Source organism: Monopterus albus, unplaced genomic scaffold, assembly GCF_001952655.1.
Source record: "Monopterus albus unplaced genomic scaffold, M_albus_1.0 scaffold92.1, whole genome shotgun sequence".
In the NCBI taxonomy this organism is placed as follows: Eukaryota; Metazoa; Chordata; class Actinopteri; order Synbranchiformes; family Synbranchidae; genus Monopterus; species Monopterus albus.
In genome coordinates, this window is record NW_018127972.1 from 284,331 (window position 1) to 310,432 (window position 26,102).

The window sequence follows — 26,102 nt, forward strand, 5'->3', positions numbered from 1 at the left end:
ACTGTAACCTGGGGGCACGGCAGCGAGATCTCCACTCCCACACCCAAACAGCAGACAGACAGACAGACCTACCACCTGAGCAGGAGTCAACGACAGGCCACTGCTGGCTGTCACTGAAACTGGGCTATGTGGATGAGACGCCAGGTTGAAATGTGAAAGAAGAAGCAGAGGGCTGGAGCCTGATAAGGATAGTATTTGGACAGACTGGGACATTACTGTAAACACAGCCTGTCTGCCCAGCTTGCCTTGCTGAAAAGCTGCTGTACAGCATGTTTAACCTTTGAACAGACCTTATCCAGCCTATACTCAGTAGGATCATTTTACACCAGTTTATATTAGGGACAGTTTAGGACATTCTGACAATCTGAGTCCTAGTAGCCATAGGAACAAAGTGATGCTAAAAAGAAGAGGATGCTAAAGGTTTTACTGTAAAAGTTTGTGCAGTTGACTGAGCTGCAGCCACTGTTATTTAACGGTACTGGGGCTGCTGGTCATTTTCCAGCCTGGTAATCTGACCCACAGCTGGGAGGAGTGTTGGGGAGTAGCCTACTGATTAATCAGTGGAACAATGGCATATGGGCACAATGCACTGGTTAGTGTGGTTCCACCGTGTCCTCATTGCCATAAAACATTTCCCTTATAAAGCCCGTTCATTTCCTATTTCACATTTGAGCAAGACAGATATTTTTGTATCAACTGCATTATGCGTCTAAAGCATACATCTCTAATGTTCAGACCAACTGCTGCTCTCAATCAGAGCAAACAGGATGTGGTTTATTGTTGCCATAAAGTCTCTTCAGTGGGACTCCAAGCTGCTCTTAGAAACAGACCTGTGATGTTTTGTTTATCTGGCTGCCTTGTTAAACAATTAAGCAATCTCTTCATTTTGAATATTGCAGTTATTATAAGATACTTAAGTTTCCAGTCTTACATTTTGAGAAAGTTGGACTTTTGTGCTTTTGAATGTGATGCTGCAATTTTACTAAGACAGGTCGACATGTAGATTGTTTCATACAACATTTAAACTAAAAACAAAACAAAAAAAGAATGGTGTCAACATGTGCCAGAACTGTTTTGAAAAGACACCCCCAACCCTACTTTGTGTCACCAGTTTATGTGAGGGACAGTTTGTGGTGGGTACATTTGTCAATAGCAGAAAAGAAGAGAATTCTGAGGTCACAACAGTGTGGGGATTGTTAGAAACCCCTTGTGACAATTAATATGTTTTCAACAAAAAAAACTTTTATTTCAAGCTTAAATTGATTAAACACTTTCATGTTTTATTGTTATCTCAACACCAAATGTTACTCTGATGGAATGCAATCAGACATAACATCATTATATTTGATAGCCCAGCCTTAGTCAATATTTGAATAAGAGATAATAAAACCCAGGCATCCAGCCAAGCATTCAGTGCCAACTCACACTCCTCAACAGTTTGATCATCAAGAGACAGAGCAACCTTCACTCCAAAACGTTGCACTTTCAAAGAATAACACTAGTGCTGTGGTCACATTTTGACTGAAGTTGCTCTGTGAGGTTAAAGCTGCCAGTGGTGCATAAGAGAAATGATGAGCTGATCCATGTGTCCTTTGTACCTTTGTACCTTTGTACCTTTGTACCGGCGTACATACAAACAGTGTGGTGACTTAATACACACATGGCATCGGTTGTTTGTGCAGACAGCTGAACACAAAAAGTGGAGCTGGAAGTAATGTGGCATCACTTGCAAATCGGTTCTGGTGGTGGATAAACAAAGTGTTAGACTAAAAAAACAATGTTTTGTGATTTATGTATGAGTTACTTTTCTGCTATTTTTAGTAAAATGTCATAAAAGGAATGTTATAGGATACATTGCACCAAAAAGAGAGAAGGAGCAGGAGGGTCAAAGCAAAAACAAACCAAAGAACTTTGTGGCAGACAGTGCATTTGAAGCATTCAGATAACACACACTTGTCCATATAAGCAATGGAAGGTTACCACTGTCATCATTCATAGTAAGGCTGTAGTTTTACTCCTAGTACACAGAAATGCAGTGCAGTAGTTTGTAAAGTTTCTCAACCTGAAACACTTGAATGGAGTAAATCTCATTTCTGGCCTGATGCAGCTTCATTAAAAACAGGCTTGTCAAATTAAAACTCCTGCTGCTCTGCAGTCGCATAAGGCCACTGAGCACTTATTTAGTGAGAGGAGACATTACAATGCAATTTTTAAGTCTGTTTCTGCCTCAGTGCTCCTTTCTTTTCTTTAGTTTTATCACTTGTCCTGATACTTTGTTCCATCTCAAAAGAAGATTTGTTTTTGTAATCTCACTGGGATTAGCAGTTAAGGAACTGTGAAGTAAAAGCATGAGACAGCAGGGGTCAGGCCGGCCGGCAGATGTGAGCCAGGTCTCTCCCTGACCTGTGGTTTACAGACGAGCTGCTTTCTGCCTCCCAGTCTGTCTCTAAGCTGTTTGGAGGTTTGAACCGGCTGGTGGAAGTGATTATTCAGCAGCAGCTTCATCCAGGAAACGACAGGGTTTCAGGGTTCACAAGGGTGCGTGTACACACACCGTGCAAGATTCAAGTGGTGTGTGTGTGAGAGAGATAGAGAGAGAGAGAGAGCATGCACTGGTTCAATGACCACCACACACCAACAAACAGCTACAGTAACACCGACCTCCCTCTCTCCCTCTCTCTCTCTCTCTCTCTCCCTCTCTCTCTGGCCCTGGGAGTCTGTTTGCTAATTGTCAGACAAATCGCCCGCGCGTTTTTTTTTCTTTCCTCGCGCTCATTGCAGCCGCGTTGCCCGAGAAATTTATTATTCTGGAGAGCGCGAGGAGCCGAGGAGGTCACGGTGCTGGCGCGCGGGCTGCAGGAGGAGGTCGTCACAAGAGATATATGGCTGCCAGGCTTTTACTGCACCCTGTGCGCGCGTGTGTGTGTGTGTGTTTGAGAGAGAGCCTGCAAGCGAGCCATTTAAAAAGTAGACATGTATTAAGTATTAAAAGAAGAACGCCAAATATTAGTTTAAGTTCCAATACGGGCTTACACACTTTCTTTCTAGGCCAGACTCTTAGTAGCAGTCTACAATACTGTGGCGTGGCTGGGACCACAGCGTTAGCCAAAACATCATTTAAATAACCAAATAGTTATTTTAAATAAGTAATAGTAGCACATTTAGATATGGTAAAAGACTGTAACCAATCTGTAAATCCCTTGGTGTAACTCTACCCCGTTAACCGTTGTTAGACATCTGATTGTGTTAGCAACAGGATGGTCAAGTGGACTCCTTGAATAACCTGTTTCTAGAAAAAGTAACCACGGCACCGGAGTTCAAACAGTGAATGACGGTTTTACCTGCTAATGTGACACCTTACTTGTTTCTGACGTTGTTTTTTTGTCTCACACCAAATGTGCAGTAGAATCACAACCTAAATGATTTGATTATTAAAGCGTCGTGAAGCCCTATCACATTATATAACAATAATTACACTTTCGTGATTAATATGTCATATATATATACCTGTCATTTGTTTGCCTGTGCAAGTTTCCTTTATTGTAAAGTGATACTGCAGTTTAGCAGCCTTATCAGTGATGCTGCATTTGGCGAAGGGATACAGGCAGAGCCTACAGTGTGATGGGCCTACAGCGCTCATATCCGTTAGATGGGAGGGATTAGGATGACTAATGGCGTTAGGCCTGCAAAGTATTGATACCAAAGTATTAAACTGGCCGCTGACTGCTGTTGTATCATTTGTAGACTCTGAGACACACAGATCAGGTTTGCGATTTGGAAAATTTAGCCTGTTCACAGTTAACTGGCTCTTAAAATATTTTAGATTTAGAAAGTGGACTAGAGGAATGAGCAAAAACAACAAACGACAAACATTATATTAACATAAAAAGCCCAAACACCTCTGTCACTGGAGGCGAGAACAATAATTTTTTTTAATCGCCCAGTGAGTTTTTATTGATAATAAGCCTTCGAAAAGGCACAAAAAAGGAAATGCAACAATCACTACAGTTATGTTATTTGTTATGTCCATCTTGTTACATATTCATCATTCTTAATGTGTAGAACAGACATCACTGGCTGTCAAATGCGGTTGCAAATTGAAAGTTTGCTATAAAATATTTATTATAGCCTCTGCAGTGTTTTGTAGCCTGCATTAGAGATCACATGTCAGTTAACTCCACAGTTTATATCAGCAGTAGCCTGCAAGTATTAAGACGAAGCATACAAAAGAATGTGGCAACAATGTGTTAGAACTCATCTAAAGGTTTGTTTATACTGTTGGTCGTAAATCAAGGATGTGAAACCAAAGCCCGACCTAAGTGGCTAAATGTACAAATGTAAAACATTTCAAGTGTAACTGATCAATAGTGTAACTCAGCAGGCTGTCTCCTTTTGATAAGTTAATAGTAAGACAGTTTGAAATGAGACATGACAGGATCAGCGTGCTGTCGTGGGTCTGACAACAAAAAGCCTCAGCGGCTTATTGAAATCCTCTGCATTTCCTATATAAAGAACAGAATATGAGTCTGCGATCAATTATGTAGCCTGGCCTTTTCCCCCAGTAGAAGCAAAACAGCAACGGCCGCGCACATGGTTACAAACACACGTTTAATTAAGCAAATGTTATTGGTTATTGATTTTTATTGGCCCTTAATATTTATTTTGAAAGAATCCCACCCTGGTGTAATCCCACAGCGCGGGAAAGACCTCACTTCACAGCTCGCGCCGGAGAAGGATATATTTCAAAAAACGGTTGTGCGCGTGCTGCCGTCTCGAGACAGATTTACGAGCCGCAGTAAAAGGTTTGGTACATCAATCTCCCCCTCTCCTTAAAAAAATAATGATAATAATAATAATAATAATAATAATAATAATAATGATAATAATTTCCTTGGTAATGTAAGAGCCACTCAATCACTCCTTGGACATTTTCATTTTACGGCCATTCTACATCTTAACAAAGAGACATATTCAGTTTCTTTTTATTCAAAGCCTAGTTAATCATTAACCAGTAGGAAGAATTTACCTGTCTTAATCCATCACGGACCGAGATCTCAAAGAACTCCAACATCACTTCACTTATTGTTTTTGTGATATTATTCTGCACCTTGTTAATAAATGTTCAAATAACCTTGCCCTAACAATCCATAAGCGTTAGTTGCCAGTGATGTAAATCCACTGAGTAGGCCTGCTAGTAGGTTACGGAGGAAATGGGTGTTGTTTTGTTCTCATCATATTAAAGTATTACTATGTAAGAAGCTGCTAGTCCAGCTTCTCAAAAAGACATTCCTTTGTCTTCTGTTCTGTTGATTATTATGGCTAAGACGCACTCTCCACCCGCGTCCACCATCCTAATTCGGATGTTTAGGCGACTTTTGTTTGCGGCTGTGCCAAGTTTGCAGAGCTGATTCGTATTGCTGTTGTCAGACCGGCCCAGGTCTCTGCTGCTACTTATCTTAGCTGTTGTTTCACACTGTGAATACTATAATTTATGGCCGTCATTACAGACGCCATCATCACCACCGCAAATGTTTGATTTCAATCTTGTTGAGGGTGAAATCTCAGGGAAGCACCGCGGTGCTCGGAATACAAGTTTAAAGGGCTCTATCTGTGCGTTTTCACCACTTCAGACACAAGGAATAAATAAATTGCCACCCAACTGTTTGACTTATAATATGTTTGGAACTACATTTTTTCCCCTTCTTGCTAATTCTCTTTATGCCTTCGTCATGTTAGAGGCTGTATTCTTTGAAACCACCTCTATCAAAGTGGCCCGTTGCGTTTCTGGTCTCCAGCGAGTAGTTCTAGCTCATTGCATTTTATATTAAACGTCTTTTATTTGTCACTATTTCTCTCGCTTACACATTGTTTAAAATTGCCTGAATAAAATGGGTTTCGTTCTAATTGACAGTCCTGATGAAGACCGCTGCATTTAACTGTGTAAAAGAGAAGCTGTTGTATTTTCAGCATGCCTGCGGGCTGGAGGAGCAGGTAGTGTTGTTGCAAATACACAGCGATTTCCAAATGGTCTTTGAAAGCCCTCAGCTCCTGTGAGGAGACGCAGCGTGTCTTGGAGCTGCAGCGGCCCATTGTCTGACCTTGAAGTGTTTCTTGTTAGCTACTCAGTAGCAGCATTTTTTTTTTCTTGGAGTCACGAGCTCCATTGTTCTGCTAGGGGCGGCTCGAGCTCTGGAACCGCGAGACAGGGCGCCAGAAGGACTCCGACGCTCCTATGGCTGCTGCCCTGCGCGGCCTCGCGACAGGGGTTTTGTCTCCCTCTCTCTTGTTTCTTCGTCTTCTTTACGCACTCTTTCTGCCTCCTCGATGCCTTTCTGTTTGTGTTACCTTCTCCCTCTCTGCTTTGATTCTCCTCCGGACGTGCAACCTAAATGCATCACAACTCGCGCAGCAGCCACCTCACCAAAACTTGGTAATGTGACAGAAGCAGGCGCGCGGTTTGACAATTTAGAGCAAATAAAATATAAAATTCCGATTCATATTACCACATTGAAGTGGGGGGAAATAACAGTCTAGTCTGTTGAAGATATTACACTTTTTTCTTTGATTTTCATCCTCTTTATTATTTCGATGGAGCACGGGCATTATAATTATTAAACACGCAATTTGGCGTGATTTTGTTCCAACTGACAGGACTGGCTTTGCGCTTGTTAAACATTAGTTTAGTTGACTCCACATACAAGAAATAAACTCTGCTGTGGTGCGCAATAGTCAGATCAAATATGTCTCTGCTTTGCGCCTTCATCATCAAACATTTCCTATAGAAACAGATCCACTGAAATATAAGACAAGACAGAATAAGGAATCCCCCTGTTCTGCCGACTAACGACCAAGTGAGAAAGAGATGACAGTGAGGAATAACGAAGAAAGAGTCTGAGGCTTGCAATCATTTTTTAAAACGAACATAGTTGGTGACAATAATCTTTTACCAGTCTATCTCTCTGTGTCTGTCTGTCACGGGCTTACCCGGGCTTTACCTTCCACTTTACAGCAGCCACACATTAACACAGAGCACTGGTCGCCTCCCGGTGAAGAGGCTGAAAGGTGAACAGAAGTGTTCTCATACTGCTTTTCATGTGCATCTTTTAAGCTCACACAGCACTCCTGCATGCGAGGGTCCGGACGCGTCCCACGAATGGAGAGGCGCACGGATGCCCCCCCCCAACAACCACCCCTACACCCTGCACCCCCGCCCCAACCAACACGTCACGTGATTCATTAAATAATTAATGCAGAGGTTGCAGAATAGATATGTATTCCTCAGGAAAATAACGGTAAGACGTGGCGCTCTTCTTGTGTGTGTCTCTCTCTGTGTGTGTGTGTGCGTGTGCGTGTGTCTGACGTGGAAAATTCAACTGTCCTTTCAAAAAAGGAAAAAAAAAACATACAAGCCCCCTATAGCAGCGGAGAGTGGGGGAGAGAGAGAGAAACGAGAGACAGGGAGAGAGGGGGAGAAGAGGAGACACTGAGAAACGCCAACAGAGAGAGAGAGAGGAAGAGAAAAGAGAGAAGGAGGCTGCAATAAAACAAATTTGGACGGGCGTGCGTCTTGCAGGTCGCTGTGGACACCGTGAGTATTGCGGAAGGAAGGGGATTGCATGGGGGGAAACCACACTTCTTCTTCCTCTTCTCTGCCGTTGCGCCGCCTTCTCCTGCATCCCTCTCAGTGAATCATAGGCTATTTTAACATCGTGGTAAATATACCCCCAAATATCTATCTTTCGCCGTGTTTTCTCATCGTGCATGTTGCTGTCGTGTTGTTTACACATGACCCCCCACCCATCATCATCAGCCATTGTTTATAGGTTGAAGCGGTGCAGCCTGCAAACTAGAGGGAGAGAGAGAGAGAGGGAGGGAGCACTGCGATGTTAGCCGATGGCTGTTTATATTTTAAGAAGCACTTGGATATTCTTCTCCATCTTTCTCCCATCACCTCCTGTCTATCTCTACATCTCTCTCTATCTGCCCGACTGTCTATTCCTCTCCCTCCCTCACTCTTCCTCTCTCGCCTCTTCTTTTTTTCCCAGCCAGCTACTTCTCTTGATTTATAGTGAGGCAGGGTGTCAGCGTGCGGCCGGGGCTGCCATTGTGTGTTTGTGAGGGAGTGCTGTTGTTTATGGTGGTGCCCGCGATGAATCATGTTTTTCCTCCGCTGCTGGAAGATGGTGAGGAAAATGACGGTCGATGGACCGATGATACACCGGAACGAGGAAGAAGAAGGCGCAGAGCAAGGGGTCTCCACAGTGCCGCCACCGGCTCCTCTTTCGGTTTCCCCCCTCTTTCTGTTCAGGCTCTGGTTTCACTGCCTTGCTCTCTTCCTCCTCCTTCCCTATTTCCTCCATGCCTCCATGCCCTCACACACGCACTCTTCTGCCTTTTTACGCCTGATTATTACTAGAGGGGGTTTCTTTTTTCCCTGCTCAGTATGACAGTAGCTGGCTGTAGCTCCGAGTCTTGAATTACTGCGGCGACCAATTAACGAGAGATTTGTTTAAATTTGGCACACTGGCACGCCCCGGTCGCCATAAAATCTCATAAAAAGGACCTGCCCGCCAGGAAAACCTCGTCTATCTAGCCAGGAGGTGCGAATGAATCCAAGTAGCTCAGCCAAGGGAGCCTGGCTGAAGAGCTAAATGACGTAGGGTCGAGTTCATGACTTCTTCAGACACAATAAGCCTAGGCCTCAGTTTTAAGTGAAATACAATCACTGAACTTCCTTCTGAATTCACAGAAGATATCCTTGGAGAATCAGCTGGGCTTTGGGTTTTAAGCCGGCTTTATGTCACTTAAATAACCTGGTTATTGTTATAGGCTACATTAGTAAAAATTTAAGTTATGAGTCCTTTGCTGCTGCTAATTTTGGACAGAGGAGACCAGAGTTGTGTATGGTAACAGTTAACGCTATGAATAAAGCACTATCCACTAACCCTAGGTTCATTTTTTTCTCCTCTTACTGGGCATTTTTGTGTGTTTTCTTTGGGTGCTTGATGGAATGGAGCTGGGCGCCATTATTCATGTCATGTGTCTGCCTTTGCTCAAACCCTTTACCGTGAATCAGACCTTCCTCTTTTCTTTAAATGTGGCGAAAAAAACCAAGGTGCAGGGATTGAATGATAGTTTTCTCCCCTTTCCCTCGATGTTTATATTATCATAGGCCTATGTTGTATCAGATTCAGTTGCATTTGTTGTTTATACTCCCCAGTTAGCCTACGGAAAATCAAACGCCACGACTCAATGAGACAATGTGAACTGGTTGTGGAGCCATTTTTAGCCTTTCCCCACTGTGAGTAGCAAGTGGGGTGGGGTGAGGAGGTGGGATGAAGTAAACGTAATTTCATCTGCTAACCTCATAACTCAGTATAGTAGGTGACGCTTGTGTGGTGTTGTTTTGGTGTGAAGCCAGCTGGTAATATATGCAATAAGTACAAAGGACAGTGAACGCAGCATCAAATGATTTTATTACACACATTGCACACATACAAATTTAACTTGCAAGACTTTACAGACACAACAGTAATAGTAATAATAATAATAGCTTTAATACTAGCCTACTATTGCCATTAATAACAACACTACTAGTAATAATAATGGGTGTGGAGCGTTATTAACAAATGGATGCATCATATGTAGATGGACGGACGCACGGATGGATGTGCCCCCCTAATCACTTTACAATTACATTTTCAAAAGCTGGGCTGTTCCACATCCTGTCTCCCTCCTGACTGTCTCTGTCCCTCCTCGGCCATCACTACCAGTGTAAACCTTAGTGTAACCAAATTAGAGCGGCTCCGTGGTTTCCCATCACATAATAATGGCAGCAGCAGCAGCAGCAGCAGCAACGAGGACGCGCCGCTTTTCAGAATGTGTATTTCTTCTGTCCGCCGCCGTGTCAAAAACAATATCCCGCCTCATTTCTGTAGACGGGGAAAAAAGACATGAGGGGGAGGGGGACTAGTGACATGATTTCTTTCCTGCTTTTTTCATATATTTTTATATATTTGGCTGGCTAACTCCACCTCACATCTGATTTAGGTGACAGGGAAGCGTTGGGAAAATATTTCCAAGCGCCAATCAGGCCGCCAGCTGCGGACAGACACAGAGGAGGCTGAGGGACGAGTTTAGAGGGATGCACACTTAACGTTAATAATTAGTCAGGACGCAAGTTCACACATTAAAAGCAGCCCTAAGTCTCACAGTGAAGGCAACACGACAGCAGAGAGCTGGTTTATCTGATCTTATCTCAGGCATGTGTCCACCGTTAAGTGTGTGTTTGTCTGGCGAGATAGTTCCACATCAAGCCAAGCTGAAATAGTACAAATATTTGAAACGGCGTTGAGAAATGATACAGCTCCCCGTCTGATATCCATTAGAGCTCCTGCTGCTATCTGAGCTGCAGGAGACAAGTTTCATCTCCTGAGTCCTCGCTGCTTTCAACTCGCTCTTTTCAATACATACAAATCTGTACAACTGTTTCTAATCCAGACGTGAAAACACGTGGTTGTTAACACACATCGACCGAGTTAATATGTTACTGCGGCCTGAAATTAATGTTTACACCAAAACCTGCTGCAAGGCAGTGGCAGCATGACCGGCTCTTTGTAGCATCAGTAGAACGAAGGAGGGAAGGTTAGGACGGGAAGCTTGTTTTAAAGTGTGTATATTAATATAGTTGACTACATTAGTCTTCTTAACTGTTTGAATGTAACGTTTTTCTTGAAGTGGAGGGAATTGAAGTGATTCTGTTGAGGGCTGCACAGTGTCTGTAAAGAATTATGGAGCCTTTTCGTTAGATATTATTATTAGTAGTATTACTTACCATGAATCTGAGTGCGCTCTGCTTTAAACTGCAGCGTCGTCTGCATTCACAATGATGTAAATCAAATTGGTGTGTGTGTGCATGAGAGAGGCAGCCTGGGGGGAGGGGGGGTCTTCGTGTCAAATGCATTGTTTGCTGCTGATTCAACTGCTTTAAAACAAAGTGAAATCTTGTTTAAAATCTTGGTTTAACGGAAGAACATTCAGCTTAAGCCTACGGTTTGTCTCGTGGCGCTTTGCTGAGGCGGACGCAAAAAATGGAGAAGCTGTTTGTCTCCGCTGTGATTGAGGCATACTTTTATTACACATGGACAAAGGCAAGGTCGATGCAGACCCACGCGTCTGGAAGACACGCTTGGAAGTAAGCAAGCAGGCGGACAAGACTTAGAACAAGGCGCATCTTCCCACTCACTACAAGGATTGGCAGCCATGTTGTCTTATTCGCTTCTGCTTTTTCCCCACAAATAATAAGAACAATAATAATAATAATAATGCGCCGACCGACCTTCCTAGTAGACTAGGTGATAAAATCCACCTACATTATTAGGCCTATAACCAGGGACAAAAACCATTATATTCACATATAAGCACTTCCCAGTTTTAAAACTTAGATCGCAGAGGTTTGTTTAATTTAATAGCCCGGGCATGTAAGCTCATACATGTGTTTACCTATACTGTGAAATTAATTTAAACATATTCTTGGAGGAATAAAAATTAGTGGCGTTTGCGTCCATCTTAAAAAAAAAGCTTGTGGCTGGAAATATTCCAGACATGCAGAAAAGCTTGATGAAGCCTTTCAGCAGGGAGAATAAATCCACCCAATGGAGCAGCATTGTAGATCCAGTGAAATATAAGCCTATTGACTACTATATCCATAATAGCTTCGCTCACTGCTCGAATCCGCCCTAAGCTATAAAATGGCTGAAAATTGTGGCTTTATAGGTTCATGTATTTCCTCTTTGAATTCTAGTGATTGTGGAAAAAAACACCAACAGAAAATACAAAACCAAGAAGCTATTGTCACAATGAAAGAAATCAGAAGACCTGGCCCAATAAATCTGCAGCCGCAGGACATGAAGCAGCTCAAGATTTAAGTGTGCGGAAAATAACAGAGCAAATCAGACTAACAGGTGTTTAAAACAGCCAAGAAAGGGGATTTTTAGAAATGTAATTTACCAAAAATAATAATGAGCTAAAATAGTAACAGTAGTTTATTATTATTATAAATAATAATAAGTCTAAATAATAAATTGCCTTATCTGTTAAAGGGTGCAAATATCCAGTCTCCTGCTTCATGAAACAGGTAGGCCTACTTCTTATTTGCGCGGAGATGATTACCCGCTCGGAAATAAATCAATAGGAAGCCTCCTGGTGATTTATAATCGCCTGTGCGAGGGCAGTGATTCAAAGGCATGTGAAAAATGAGCGGCTGAAGCCGTATCCAGAGCCCGAGAGCTGCGCGTTTCCCCCCTGCAGCCAGTCGAGGAGCAGCATGGCCGCGAGTGATAAGATCTCCGTTGTCTTTCTTTTATCACAACGGCAACAAAATAAAAATTCGAGTAATTGAACTTCTCTTTCCTCGTCCTCCTGCACCTCCTCTCTCTCGCTCTCCCTTTGTGCGTGTGGCAGTGAAGGCATGTCTATACGCGTGGGCAGATAACACAAATACACACACACACAGGGAGGGAGAAAGAGATAGAGAGAGCAAAGCCAAGTGCGACTCTTTGGGATTTATTTAATTTCTATATTTTACCAGTGAACAACGGTCAGTACCTCCAGGAAAGAAGCGCTCCAGAATTCCGCACAAAGAATGTGCAATCCAGTCACATGTCCAGGGCGTCGATTCTATTTCTGTGATAGCTGACTAGCTGTAATTGGCTGGTTGAATCATCTCAGTCACAGATAATATCCTGCAAAACAGAATTAAGCCTGTTTAATTTTGCTTCCAGAGAATTTGTAAAGGCTCCAGTGTGAATTTAATAACACAACTGCTGTGGTGTCTGTATCTGATTAAGTTGTTGGTTATCCTCATATGGTCATAAATAGTTAGGTCGATTTGTCTGAAACTTAAGGTTTGCTTTTGTTTAGGCTAATGTAAAGGAGGCTATCGTCCAGGCTTTCTCACATACCGCATGAATAATGGACTTTCCGTGATTTTGACTGTACTTCACCTATTGGCTGTATTCTAAACAAGCCAAACACGGTGGAAACAGTTCCCAGGTCAAATCACAAGGGGATTTCTGCTCTTCATCGTCTCTTTCAACCTCCTTCCCCATCTTCCCCTCCTCTGATCGCTCACAGTTTGAGGCCATGTAATAGCCAACATCTGGCCCTCTCACAGGCAGGACGGACAGGCAGGTCACGCTGAACCTCGCTAACCCCCTGGCGCACCTCAACCAGACTCCTCTATTGGACAGAAACAAGAACCAGAACCCCCTCCTCCTCTCCGACATCCCAAGGTTTTGGCGACCTGTCTAGTTGTCAGTCCTCAGCCAGGTTCAGGAGCAGTTCACGGTGTCAAATCATCCCAGCAAACCAGGACGAAGGAGCCAGAGGTCCGAGCAAGGAGAAGCACTGGTGGAGAGGCGCAAGAATGCGAGGGTGAGGAGGGGAAGACCCAGGCCAGCGTATATATGATGAGTCTATGACCTTTAGCCAAATGAAGCAATTAAAATGCGCATGAAGGTGAAGTGGCTTTTTGAGAGCTATCTCTAAATATAAATAGATTAGTTCATAGAGGTTACAGGTCAGCAAGGTGCGGGCTCACGGCTACTAGTTAGCAATAACAAAACAACAACGTGTGTTGGGTGAGCTTAGGCTTGCTAATACTGACCAAAATATACTAACCGACAGGGTCAGTGTACCACTGTCTCTATTCTAGTGAACTGAAAAGACAAAGAAGAGAAGGAGGGAAGGAGGAGATCCTAGAGAATTCGGAGTCACAGTCAATTCTGAAAAGCTGTCAGAAGAAAACGTTTTATTTTGGTGACTCGCTCGGTTTACGCTACACCCGCGCTCGCTCTGTACCCACTATTTGCTTTCACGCCAGTGGATCCTGTAGGATAAGGCATCAGGGAAAGAAAAGCGCGAGCCCCGACCGTGCTGCTGGCCAGGCACGCATCGGCTACGGGGGGATTATGCAGTACAGGCGGAGGGGGGTGAGCGCGCGCACGCGGTCTGTTTTTTAGGGTAAAGTAGCACCACGAGCCGCAGACCGAGCAGTCCCCGTCAGCTAGCGTGCTGTAGGTAGGCTTTGTTTGTTGGAGATTGATGGTGGAGTTGCTCAAGATCTATAGTGTTTTCCTTACCGGGCGTGCAAACGCTTGGCGTTTCTCTGTTACATTATGTTACAGAAACGTTTCAATAGATGCACCGATATTATCAAAGCAAGCATCACTGCAGTTTATACGCCCGGATTTACTTAATTTATCTAATGTACTGACATTTTGTACTCGAATAAACATTAGAAAATAGTCAAACTGTCTGACGGGCTGCGCGCAATTACGCAATCGGTTAAAAAAAACAGGTCCAAGGTTTTCCTTGAAGGGATTCTGGTGTCTTCTACAGTGGTCTTCTACAACTGGTGTATCCGTCTATGTCCAAACCAGACAACATCCAAAGGAAAGCAACATAACACCAGAGGGGGGTCCCGGAGGAGCGATACGCTGAGAGAGAGCAGGTAAGGTCTGTCGGGATGCTTCTCGATCAGTGTCCCGGTGTGTGTTCCCAGTGCGTCCTCATCCCACGCGCTCTGCAGCTCGACATGTCATTAATTATCTGTTGTGTGACCGCGGTCTCTCTCCTACGCACAGAGGCATACCCCGTAAAAACGCTTTTGCTAGCACAAAACTTTTCTCTCTCTCTCTCTCTGTGCCTCTGTATGTGAAGGCATCCAAATACAGAAACCTTCGGAATAGGTAACAGACAAGAGGCCGAAAAGGGCTCCCCGCCATCCCCCCTCTCTCTCAATCCAATCCAGTCATTAAAATAGAACTTAACTTGCAGCATGAAGTGCGTGTGGACAGAGAGGTGTGCGGCGGCTATCCATGTCTGCGCATGGCAGAGAGAAACTGAGTCGTAGTGTCCTGACAGCTAGGTGTAAAGAAAGAAGATGCATGTTAGGCACGCCGTGATTTATGATAGTGTGAGATGATTGCTTACTCAAGAAGCCGCCCCCTCTTTCTTTCCCTCTCTCCTGTCCACAAATCGTCAGGTCCTTTCCTGCCCCCCAGCACACAACAAATGCACAAATGGTCCTACAAAAACAGAACTGAGTAAGGAACAAATTGCAGACAGCTACATTTGAATGATTACAAACTGAATTTAGTTTGGTAATAACCAAGTCACACAAACAATGATTCATTTGTTTTCATTGTTATATCAGTCAGCTGTATAGACTTGAACATTTGGATTGAATGGAGGGATAACAATACAAGGTCATATATATATATTCAGATCTGTTTAGCAGTGAGCATTGGTGCAAAATGCTAGCTATAAGGTAAACATGCAAATATAATGTATTTTGAATGTATTTATTTTTGTTGTTGTTGTTGTTGTTAGTGCTAGAGCGTAGTCTGAGTAGGCTGCTCGTGCAGCTCGCTTGACCTTGGTGGTTTTTGCTCACTTCCAGGTATAGAGACTTAAGGGTTATGAAAACCCACAGCAAGTCCAGCACAGCCTTGATTTAATTGATTTTTTCATACATCACTGACAAAGCACAGGCAAAACACAAATCAGAGTAAAATAGCGGGGGCCAGCACACCTAACTCTGTTGCAGTGTATAAAGGCTGACAGGTCTGGCTGAAATCCATACAGCCACTCTCTCTCCTGCTGTAACAGGCTTAATAACAGGCCTGTCTGCTGCTGGGCCAAGTGGCCTGATTATATTACAATCACTGGCTTCTTTTTTTCTGATCCCTGTGTCATAAGAGGAGCATGTTGTTAGGAAATGGATACAGACCTGTTGTAGCGGTGCAGGTTGTTCAACACTCAGGGTAATGAGGCCTCAAAGCAACATAATAACAACTTAGGAAAATCCATTTTTAAGGCAAAGCCAAACCGCAAATTGCTACAGACATGTATCACTGAGTGCTGCTGTCCCCGGACAGACTGGCACTCCAGTGCTGAAAATGTATATTTTGACCAACATGCAGCCACAGTGGCTGGCTGTCCTGAAAAGCAACATTTATCTGTGGCCACACAACTGGATACATAGTGTCAAACCCCCTGACAAAGATGCTCAGTCATTATAGTAATTGGTAGAGCTGCAGCTAACCCAACTTGCCTTTACTTTTAATACAATATGAAAGCTAAACATTGATGCATAAAGCTTGGAAGCATCCATGTGAAACACTTTGGTGGTATCTTTTATTTGGGGGGGGGGGGGGGCCCCCGGGGGAGACCACGTAGACAACCGCCATTAACTAGACAGCCAGCTGTGTTTTTACTCATAGCTATATTTTGGTGGTAATTAATACTCCTCAGAGAGTAGCGTGGCACTGTACTGAACCTTCCTTCACTACCAGTTATATGTTTGAATCAAACTTTATTTTAAAATGAGTTTCGACAGAAATGCAGCCTGCTCTCTGCAGACCTTTCAGTTTGCAACCATACTATTGTCCACTAGAGACTGAGCCCACACATACAAGCGATCATACCATCCTGGTTCCGCCATGTGCCTCACAGTCTTGGTCAGCTTGGCACTTTTCATGGCCCAAAAGCAGAAAGGGCGCGTAAACGGCAATCCGACCCCCTACACCATGAAACTCACCCATCCTCTCTCACTGTCTATCTTTTTCTCTGTCTTTCTCTCTTCCTCTCCTCGGGGCTTTCTTTGAGTTAGAGGTTAAAGATTAGCATCTCTGATAAAGATTAACTCTCTGTCAAAGGAAGGTGCTGATGGCATGGCTTTCTGGTTCAGGACTGTTGGTGACACGGGCAAGCACCTCAGGGAGCTGGGTGACCCTGCCTGCAGCAAGAGAAGAGGGCAGACCCTGGGCTAAAATGTTGGCTCAGCAAATAAGATCAGATAGCAGAAGACAAGGCAAGATAGCATAATGTAATATGACACATTTGGGTTTGATCATAAATTATTATGCATAAGTTTTGATCTTATTTCACAACACCTGCACAGACTGACTGTACACATAGAATTGATCCTTTTAAAGATTTAAAGCAGAGCAGAGCAAGGATCAATTACTGCTAATAAAATGATGTCAAAACAATACTTTTAATGTTCAGAAAGCAAGAATCCACATACTCAGACCTGAAGTCATCCCCCTTTCCCCTTTTGGTTAATAATTTGCTGAAGTCTTTAGTCAAGCTGGTTACTGGTTCATGAGAACATGAATTGGGAAGAAACTGTGTCCTTTTCACCAGAAGCTGGCGGCTTAAACGGGGTTCAAATAGGTCGTTTGTCCACCGGATGAGTGTAATGGCTGTTAAATGTCTGCAGCCAGGAGCGACAGACTTTATAGGAGATTTGTTCAGACTTCACAAGCCCATAAGAAAGGAGCAGTTTTGGACGAAGTACTCAGATTGTTTAAGTAAAAGTAACAGTACCATAGTGTAAACATACCCAGTTACAAGTCCTGCATTCAAAATGTTATTTATGTAAAAAGTACAAAAGTATTAGTGTCAAAATATACTTAAAGTACCAGAAGTAAAAGTACTCGTTACGCAGAAATGCATATTTCACATTAATCTTTATCATTTTATTGGATCATAATTATTGACGTATCGTGTACATCACATTTAAAGCCACAGCTGGTAAAGGGGGAGCTCATTTTAACTACCATATATGCCTATAATAGAGTATTTTTTTAATTTCCCACCAGGGGCAAAGGAGTTGGGGGATTATGTTGTATTTACAGATTCTGACGAGTAACTAAATATATCAAATAAATGTAGTGGAGTAAAAAGCGTCATATATATTTGTAAAATGTAGTGAAGTTGAAGTATGATTAGAGCAAGTAAAATACAGATATCTCAAAATTATACTTAAGTACAGTACTTGAGTAAATGTACTTACTTACTTTTCAGCACTGGTAAGGAGTGTGCTCTCCAAAATAAGGGGATGGGTATTATTACACCAGACAATGTTGTTTCTTATGTAATGCTTCAGTTCACACCCTGCTGTACAACAGATGTAAAGCTATTAGATGTAACTGAGAAATGGCAGTCTTTAGAAACCTGGCTGTACACACCCTTGGCAGTTATGAAATTCAGACTTTGTAAAAAAAAGTTGTAAAATGAATAGCCTGTGTTGTGTACTCGCAGGTACAGCCAGCTCAAAGTGCATAAAAATGAAAAACAACAAGTGAAAACATAAGATTTTTTGCAATTTCCCTGTGCCAGCAACCTCGCATCCAAATACTTCATTCTTAATACATTTCAGAATGAAGTTGTTGTTGCACTGAAGCTGTTTAATTGGCTCTAAGCTTCAGGTTATTTATTGCTCTAGAGCTGTGCAGGTTTACCTAGCTGATAACTGAGTCTACATAACAGTGAATGGGCAGCGAAGCAAAAGCCCTTCTCTCCTCCGAAATTTGCACCTGAATTAAACAAACTGAAGGTGAAGGAACATGCACGGCGTCTTTCTCGCTCTCAGTCTTTCTCAGTAGTACATATCTGGCTTTTGAAAAGTGCTGTTGAAACTTGTGTGTCATCCACCCAGAGGAGGAGGGGAGGAGATGAAATATGTTGCAGAGCTGGGTTTGTCGTCGCTTGCCCATTTGGTGTGGCTGTGTCTGGGGTGTTTGCAATGATGCCGCATGGCTGTTCAACCTCATTACACTTCTAGAAAAGCTTCAGATGGACTTGATGAAAAATGTCCTTTTGGGAAAAGAAGTCTATTGATTGAGCTTTGGGGAAGGTAATGGTGATGGCTGATTATGGGTGCTCTGGTGGTCCACGATAGTCAAAAGGCATTTGGAGACACTGAAGGTAAAGGGAAGACAGGTATAGCATTTTTTTATGTTGTTTTTTTTTTTTTTCTTTTTTTTTTTATAAAAAATCTAGTCATATGAACAGAAACATTCACTGAGAAACATTCATGTGTGAATTGAAAGCACAAGTTCTATTTGAAGCCAAGTTTATTTTTGGTAAGTCACTGCTTTTTTTAATGAGGAAAATAATGTTCATTAATATAGTTGTCATTTTTGTGTTAGCCACAGTAGGACTTGGTGTCAAATGTAGCCTAACGATATGTGTAAATGTCCCAACAAGTGTTAGAAAACAAATGTTTCCATATAGTTACAGTGCATAAACGTTTGCCTATGGAAACGAGACATGTGAGACCAGAACAAGGAGCTCAGCTTGTGGGAAGAGAAGTGTGAATCATGGAGATCATTTGAAAAGAATGCTCATGGCCAGAATCCCACTGCAGGACACGCTGTCACATCTGGAAACTAGATACACATGGGGTGTTTGAGACCAAGATGTTCAAGTTATTATCGGTATTAAAAGTCATTTTATTTACTTTTTTAGTGTTTTTAGCTTTGGAAGTTACATTTTATTTATTTATTTATCCTTTACTGAGGCCTCATTGAGACTGACATCTCTTTTTTGAAGAGCAGCCTGGACTGACCAGTGAACTGTTACAACGGTCGACACAAAACAATACAAATAAACAAATGCAGCTGACATATGCTACAGTAAACACAACATCCAGGTGTCAGATAATAAAAATCTAGTCAAAACCAATACACAGTTTAGATTCATAAGCATGTGCAATTTAAAATGTATCGTACTGACTGATAAATGCGGGATCTAATAGGCTGCTGCTTCTTGGTGCCCTACTGAATAAATGGGGGCAGATTTCCTCATAGGCCTGTGGCAGTATTTGGATGTGAGACTCCACACAATTTCAGTAGAATGTGGACTATTTCAGCTCTGATGATTTAGTAAAACACTGTACACCAAAATAAAACACTGCAGTGTAGTTGAACCAAAACATCTGCTACCTTTGATAAATACAGACATAACTTTGTTGCACATCAACCATTACATGTTTATAACTGATGATATTGTAGCTAAATACACAAACTATAATTAATCTGTCAACATGCAGGGGTGGAGTTTGCTTCTCAGACCATTTCACTGGGATCATTTTGGGCTGAAGGAGTGTAGCAGTTAGCAGAGTACAGTCATTTCAGGGTGTGGGCTTACATCCTGTCCTACTTACCTGCATAAAAGCAACAAATTAATTCCAGTATAAGTAAAAATCTTGCAGGTTTATGGATGAAAACACAAACTAGTACACGAAAATGGGACTGTGGAGCACTTTGCCAGTGGATTGATAATTAAAGAAGTGGGCTGCTGCTCCTCAGGTCAAAGGTCGTTCTGGAAAGCCCTGCACCAATATGTCACTGTGGGAGTGCTTCTCCGGGGGCACTCAGTTCCTGTTTTAATGCCACAAGGTGTATATCATTTTTTTACTAGGTGTGTAGAGTAACAGCACTGATAACACTGTTGTAAGGTCTGGACATGTGCAGTTGTGTTACAGTGGTCTTTTGAGTGTCTGTTGTGTGCTGATTTGATCTAAGCTCAAAGAAGAAGGCAGCACACAACGTTCATAATAACCTGGAAACACCGCAGCTCTTTATTTATATCCAGCACGTAGTCTGTAAATAAATAAATAAATTCGACAGATAGTGCGTGTGCCCGTGCGTGTGTGCGCGAGGCAGGCCGGTGACGGCACCACCAGACCAGGGAGAGATAAGAGCAGAGAGAAGTGATAAAGTTTGTTCAGATGTTTGTTCAAGGCTCAGAGAGGGACGAAAAGCAAAAGTGCTGTTCTGAAGACGCCTCCTGTTCAGAGTGCGCATTCAGCTATAATAAGAACGGCGCCATGTGCACAGTTGTTTGCGTAGTCAAACACTGCGTCATATTTAAAGAGACTATAGAGAACTGGTAAGTAAAAATGTAGTGTTTCAAAAACCAGTAGCTTTATTTGACTAAATGTACTTTGATAAATGTCTGTGGGTTCAGCTCCCGGGAATTTAAGCCTGATGCTTATTTACCTCATATGCATTCAGAACAATTATGCACCAGCAAACCCCTTTGTTGCTTCCATGAACACCTTTGTTTTTGCCCTCCTTCATGCCAAACTTTTACTTCGTCCACCGAGAGAAAAACACCCCCCATGTTTGATTTGGTTTGGGGAGAGGAGCCTTGATTTCGCCTGAAATTCCCCTCTCTCCCCCAGCCTCCCCTTCCACTCAAAATTTGGGTCATCAGCTGTTCTGTGGCTCTGGAGGCGGCCTCCTCCCTTTGTCTCGGCCTACAGGCTAGCTAGCTAAGCTACTCGGCCCCTGCTTCACTTTCTGGGCAACTTTAGACTAGTCCACTCCTGCTCCGTGGCTCCAAATTTCCAACAAACCTGCGGGGCTAAGGGGCACACAGAGAAGAAATCCCCGGCCAGTGCTGCGATGGGGATGGACTGCAGGCAGAGCTGTGCGTGAGTGCATGGAGGGAAACGAAATAATCTGATAGTACTGGATGTAGTAGTAGTAGTAGTAGTAGTAGTAGTAGTAGTGGTGGTGGTGGTGGTGGTGTAGGCTGGTACAGGGTGGTCGGGGGATCCCTGCTTTTGATTTATGTGTTTGGGGGAAGATGTCAGCAGCTCCAGAAGCAGACAGAGACTTTTAATAACACACTTTGCACTTTGATGACAAAGCCTCTATGTAGCAACACGGACGGCGCGGTTGTTCCTGCGCTCGGGACGCTATTAAAAACACATATTTTAACAATGTTCACCGCTGCAAGGAGCAACGGATGGTCGTATATTTAGCACCAAGTGTGTATCTGACGGCCGGCGTTGGAGTGCGCGGCCCCACGGGAGGATACCCGGGCCACAACAGCGAGTGTCGTGTGTTTTCTTTCTGAATGATGCTCGTGTTTTTATGGGCTGCGTGAGCGTGGAGCCGCTGGGAAACAGCTGTTACCGGCTCCCTTCTCCTGTTCGCTGCTTCGCGCTGTTTTCCTCATCGGGCCGTTTGATGTCCAGTTACATTTCCAAGCCTTTTTTTTTTGGAGTCATCCCTGTTGCTGTGGATCTGTTCAGTAGTAACGCAGAGAGTTCATAAGTTTTGTTAACAGTTAGATTTCCACACTAGGATTGAAATTATTACCTATTTTATGACGATTCCCATTAAAATGAATCGGGATCGAGGATTTAGACGCCTCCGGGCATGTTGTTGGATTTTATTTCTGTTCAATCAGCCTGCTAACTTCAGCTTTGAACTGGATGTTGCAATAAGATCATTATGGTGTAAGTAAGGAGTCTATTTATTTATTTTTAATTACTTTATTTTCTTTCTTTTTTTTACAATTACAACCTCAAACGTAGGCGCGTTGTTTTACTATTGTTTTGTGCGTCTTGTCCTGTGACCTCGCTTCCACAGTATCGTTTCAAATTAATTACGGGTAATTTTCCATCATTTCGATTCCGATTTGCATCAGTGATGGGAGGAAGCCTCATTTTTTCCTCGTTCCCTCTTTCATCAAACCTTTTCTTAAAAAACGGGGGCAAATATAATGAACGCAATAGGATGTGTAATGTGATAACCAGAATCAATAAGATCTCAGAAGGCTCCCACTCAGCCTTCATCCTCCCCGCTGCTCTTACTGTTTTGGTCCCGGGAATAATTTCAGCCCAGCAGCAGGCTACCTGTCAGCAGTGGCTCCTGTCTGAGCCGCTCGATAGATTACAAGAGGTCTGTGCTCTGTATCGGATTTTACTAAGACCTTTTGATTCCATATCTCTCTCTTTCTTTCCTGTCTTTTCCCTCCCTCCGACTCCCCTTCTCTCCCCCTTTCCCCTATCATCTCGCAGTTCGTAGGAGCTTTCTGGAAGCACTTTTCTTCCATCCAGACATCAGGAAATAAGAGGAAATCTTTCGGTGAGTTATATTGTTTTACTTTATTACTTGTGTAATGTTAGAAAGACAAGTGAAGTCACACAGCCACGGAGGTGTTGGTATCAGAAGCTATAGAGAATGCAGCAATATGGTTTTAAAACCTTGTCGTTGCACATGAAGCGATTTCTTTGCTGAATTCTGCTAAATGAATTTGCTGTTCAGACGCAGGTGGGGATCATAACCTTTGCATAATGGAAAACCTTTTAGCACAATTTGTTTTTGTTTATGCGCAGCTGATTCCCTTTGGTCACGTTTATTATTATCGTTATTATTATTATTACTATTTTACATTTTAATGACGCCATGATGTTTACAAAACCAGTGCAGACATTTCTGGGGAAACATGCAGAGAAAGACGTCATTTTGTTTTATTTCGATTCATTTAAACAAATGATTTGTTTGTTTTTTTCTCTATAAAAATCGAACCAAATTTGTTCAAACGCGCAGCTGCATCCATGCAAATTGTGTGTGTGTGTGTGTGTGTGTGTGTGTGTGATGTAATATAATGTAATGACACGTGCTAATGTAATCTAATCCAGAGGTGTGCGGGGCAGTGAGATGGCCGCGGGTTACAACCGCAGCAGGAACCATACCAGGGTCACTTCATTATTTGATAGGACAGTTATTAAAACAGCACTTTGTAACTGCGGTAATGACGCTAATGCTAACAACAATAATAGCGGTGAACTTTGCGCTAACAGCAGCACCAAATAGGTCACAGCTGTAAAAGGATTTAGAAAAGTATTTTTCCTCACATCATACAAAAGAACAAACATCACAAATAAGCGCATTTCGAATTGGCATTTACAGCAGCAGACTACAGTGTTTCATCACACACAGTCAAGCTGCGGGTCTGGTATCAGAGGAAATTCCTTAGTGCCATCCTCAGTGGCCTACATGTCTGGAGTCCCAGAGGGAAAACAAGAAAAAAAAAATGGAAAGAGCATTTCCAGAGCTCTGCAAAGCTCTGAGTTTCAGTTGTGAAACCCAATATCCGTGACTCAATCCGACACACGGAGCCGCCGATGAGCATCTGCCATCCAAGGAAAATAGAGAATAACTGCCATCCTTTACAAGCACCGGCGTGCTTTTACAAGTCAACACATACATATAATCCGGACCGCTTATTTGTCTCTCCCCATAGTGTTGCTCAATGGAAAAACAGGAAGACGTCGGCCAAAAAGAAGCTGATTAGTGGTTTGGTTAATGAGTACTAAGGTTTTTCAGCAGCAGGCAGCAGATCCCTCAGTCCGTACAAAGGGGTTGGAAGGAAAAGTTGCAGACGGGCACATTTCAGGATCCCACCTTCCACCTACACAGAGCGCATCCTCTCATTTCAGCAGCCCACAGCGAATGCTATCTGTTTCAAAGTTGGGCTGTTTATACACACACACGCACACACACACACACACGCTGCTGGGTGCGAGAGAACTCATAAATCTTACGTAGCCATAAACGACAGGGGTAGCGTCCTGAATAATAAAAATACAGGGAAGTGGGAGAGCGAGAGCTGCAGAGACAAGAGTGTGAGTAGTGTGCGAGAAAACACTGGGAGACACCTTCATATTTTCATTACCATTTTGGGCTCACCTCTCTGTGTGTCTCTTTTCTTCTGGGTTTTCTTGTCACTTGCTTTTTTAGCCTACTACACCTTTTTCTCCAAATGTTGTTGTGCCTCTCGCCTCCTCCCTGCATGTTAAAGCAAAAGGCTCTGGTAACGTTTCCTTCTTTGAACAGACTTGCAATTGTGTTTTTAAAGGGCTATGGTTCACTCACAGCAGCCACACACAGAGCATAAATGACAGATTTCCTTATAGGCATGTATTGATTTGTTGCATTGTACCTTTCATGTCAATCTCCTACCTTTCCACCAGCCACCTTTTCTTGTTCCCCTTCTTTTTACTGTGCATAAGTAGCAGCAGGGGAGAGTAGGTGTTGAAACCTTAACAATACAGACTGTATGTCTAGTTGCTCAGGGAGGCATGGAAATAAGTGCAGCAGGGGCTTTGGAAAAACATATTCCCTGTAAATCCAGGAGGGAGAGAAGGAAAAGAAGGAAAACACCAGTGGCTCGTGTTGCCTATAAAAGTGTCACCAACTATCAACAAATAATTTCACAAATGTGCCACAGACAGGTGAATGGCCTGAATAGAGCGATACTTTCTAAAAGAATAGTAGCACTATAATCTCCATTTATTTAACATATGATCCAGGGTATTGCCACGCTAAACTGCAGGGTTACATGAAGGCCTTATAGAATACAACTTAGGAACTGAATGATGCTATCGTTGTAGTTTGACCCCAAATAATATGCTCATAATAATGTTCTTGGATTAGGTCTACACACACAGATTCAATTATTTTATATTCTGCTTCTCTCTCATGTTGGACTGTTGCTTTCTGGACTTATTTAAGTATCAGTGTGACATTAGTACTGCTAATTGTAATTTATAGTTTGTGGCCCCATCTGAGCAAATACTTAAGCTAATATACCAAACTTAGCAAACAGCTAACCTGTGGCTGTGAAATGAAACTATGGCAAATATTAATCATTTAAAGTTGTGATGTCTGTCCACCATGAGCCACACATAGCCAACAAATGGAGTTCCCCTTGTACATCTAGCCTATCATTTGTCTATGGCCTAGTAAACATGTAGCTTACTAATTAGAAAAGAAGAACAATAGTAAAGATGGACTGTCAAACAAGCTGTCTGGGAAGGGAGGAGGGAGAATTGTAGGAGCACTTTACCATGAAAATATGTCTGTATTGTTAAGCCTTTAAAAGTTATGTTGAAGTTTCACTTTGAGAAAAAAACAGCTGTAAAGTTTAGTTTCAGATAGGCTACTTCATTCTATCTGGGCTCTGTGCTTGGCTGTGGGGTTAACATAACTGGCCGCATGGTTCACTTCCAGCCAGTGAAATGAGTAGGCCCCTGTAGTCTATGATTTGTGAGTGACGCTGAGCTCGGGGGGAATCAGCGCGTCTTCGAGTCAAGCCCGGTTGTTTACACCGTGAGAATTGCTGATATCCGGGATTGTAGTTTGGTGCTGCTGCTGGATTCAGCCCAATAGAAGTGGCAGGGACCGAAGCGAGGCGAGAACTCAGACCGGGAGAGAAGCGGGAGACCCTAGGAGACGGGGAGATAGAAGGAGAAGGGGGATAGAAAGCAGGACGAAGGAACATCCCAAAATGCCATGGGGGTGACACTGTGTGCCGGTGGACCTCAGAGACCGTCTGACTGACTGAGTGACTGACTAGCTGGTTGGCTGGCTGTGTGAGCGACGGAGACTGAAAAAGAAAGAAATTTGAGGCCATTGTTATCAGTCAGCAGCGGTGCAGGCAGTGCT

General features: G+C 43.0%; 1 long non-coding RNA gene across 2 annotated transcripts in view; it reads left to right on the forward strand.

The window, feature by feature from the left end:
- Positions 1–7,608: 7,608 nt before the first annotated feature.
- The window catches only part of LOC109964766 (uncharacterized), a 22,119-nt gene continuing 3,625 nt past the window's right edge, over positions 7,609–26,102 (forward strand). Inside the window, exons 1-2 of one of the 2 annotated variants that reach the window (XR_002275549.1) lie at positions 7,609–7,712; positions 22,670–22,736. This is a non-coding gene — a long non-coding RNA (uncharacterized LOC109964766). Of the gene's footprint in view, positions 7,713–14,431; positions 14,513–22,669; positions 22,737–26,102 lie in introns of those variants that run through there. The other variant, XR_002275550.1, reaches the window with a different exon arrangement.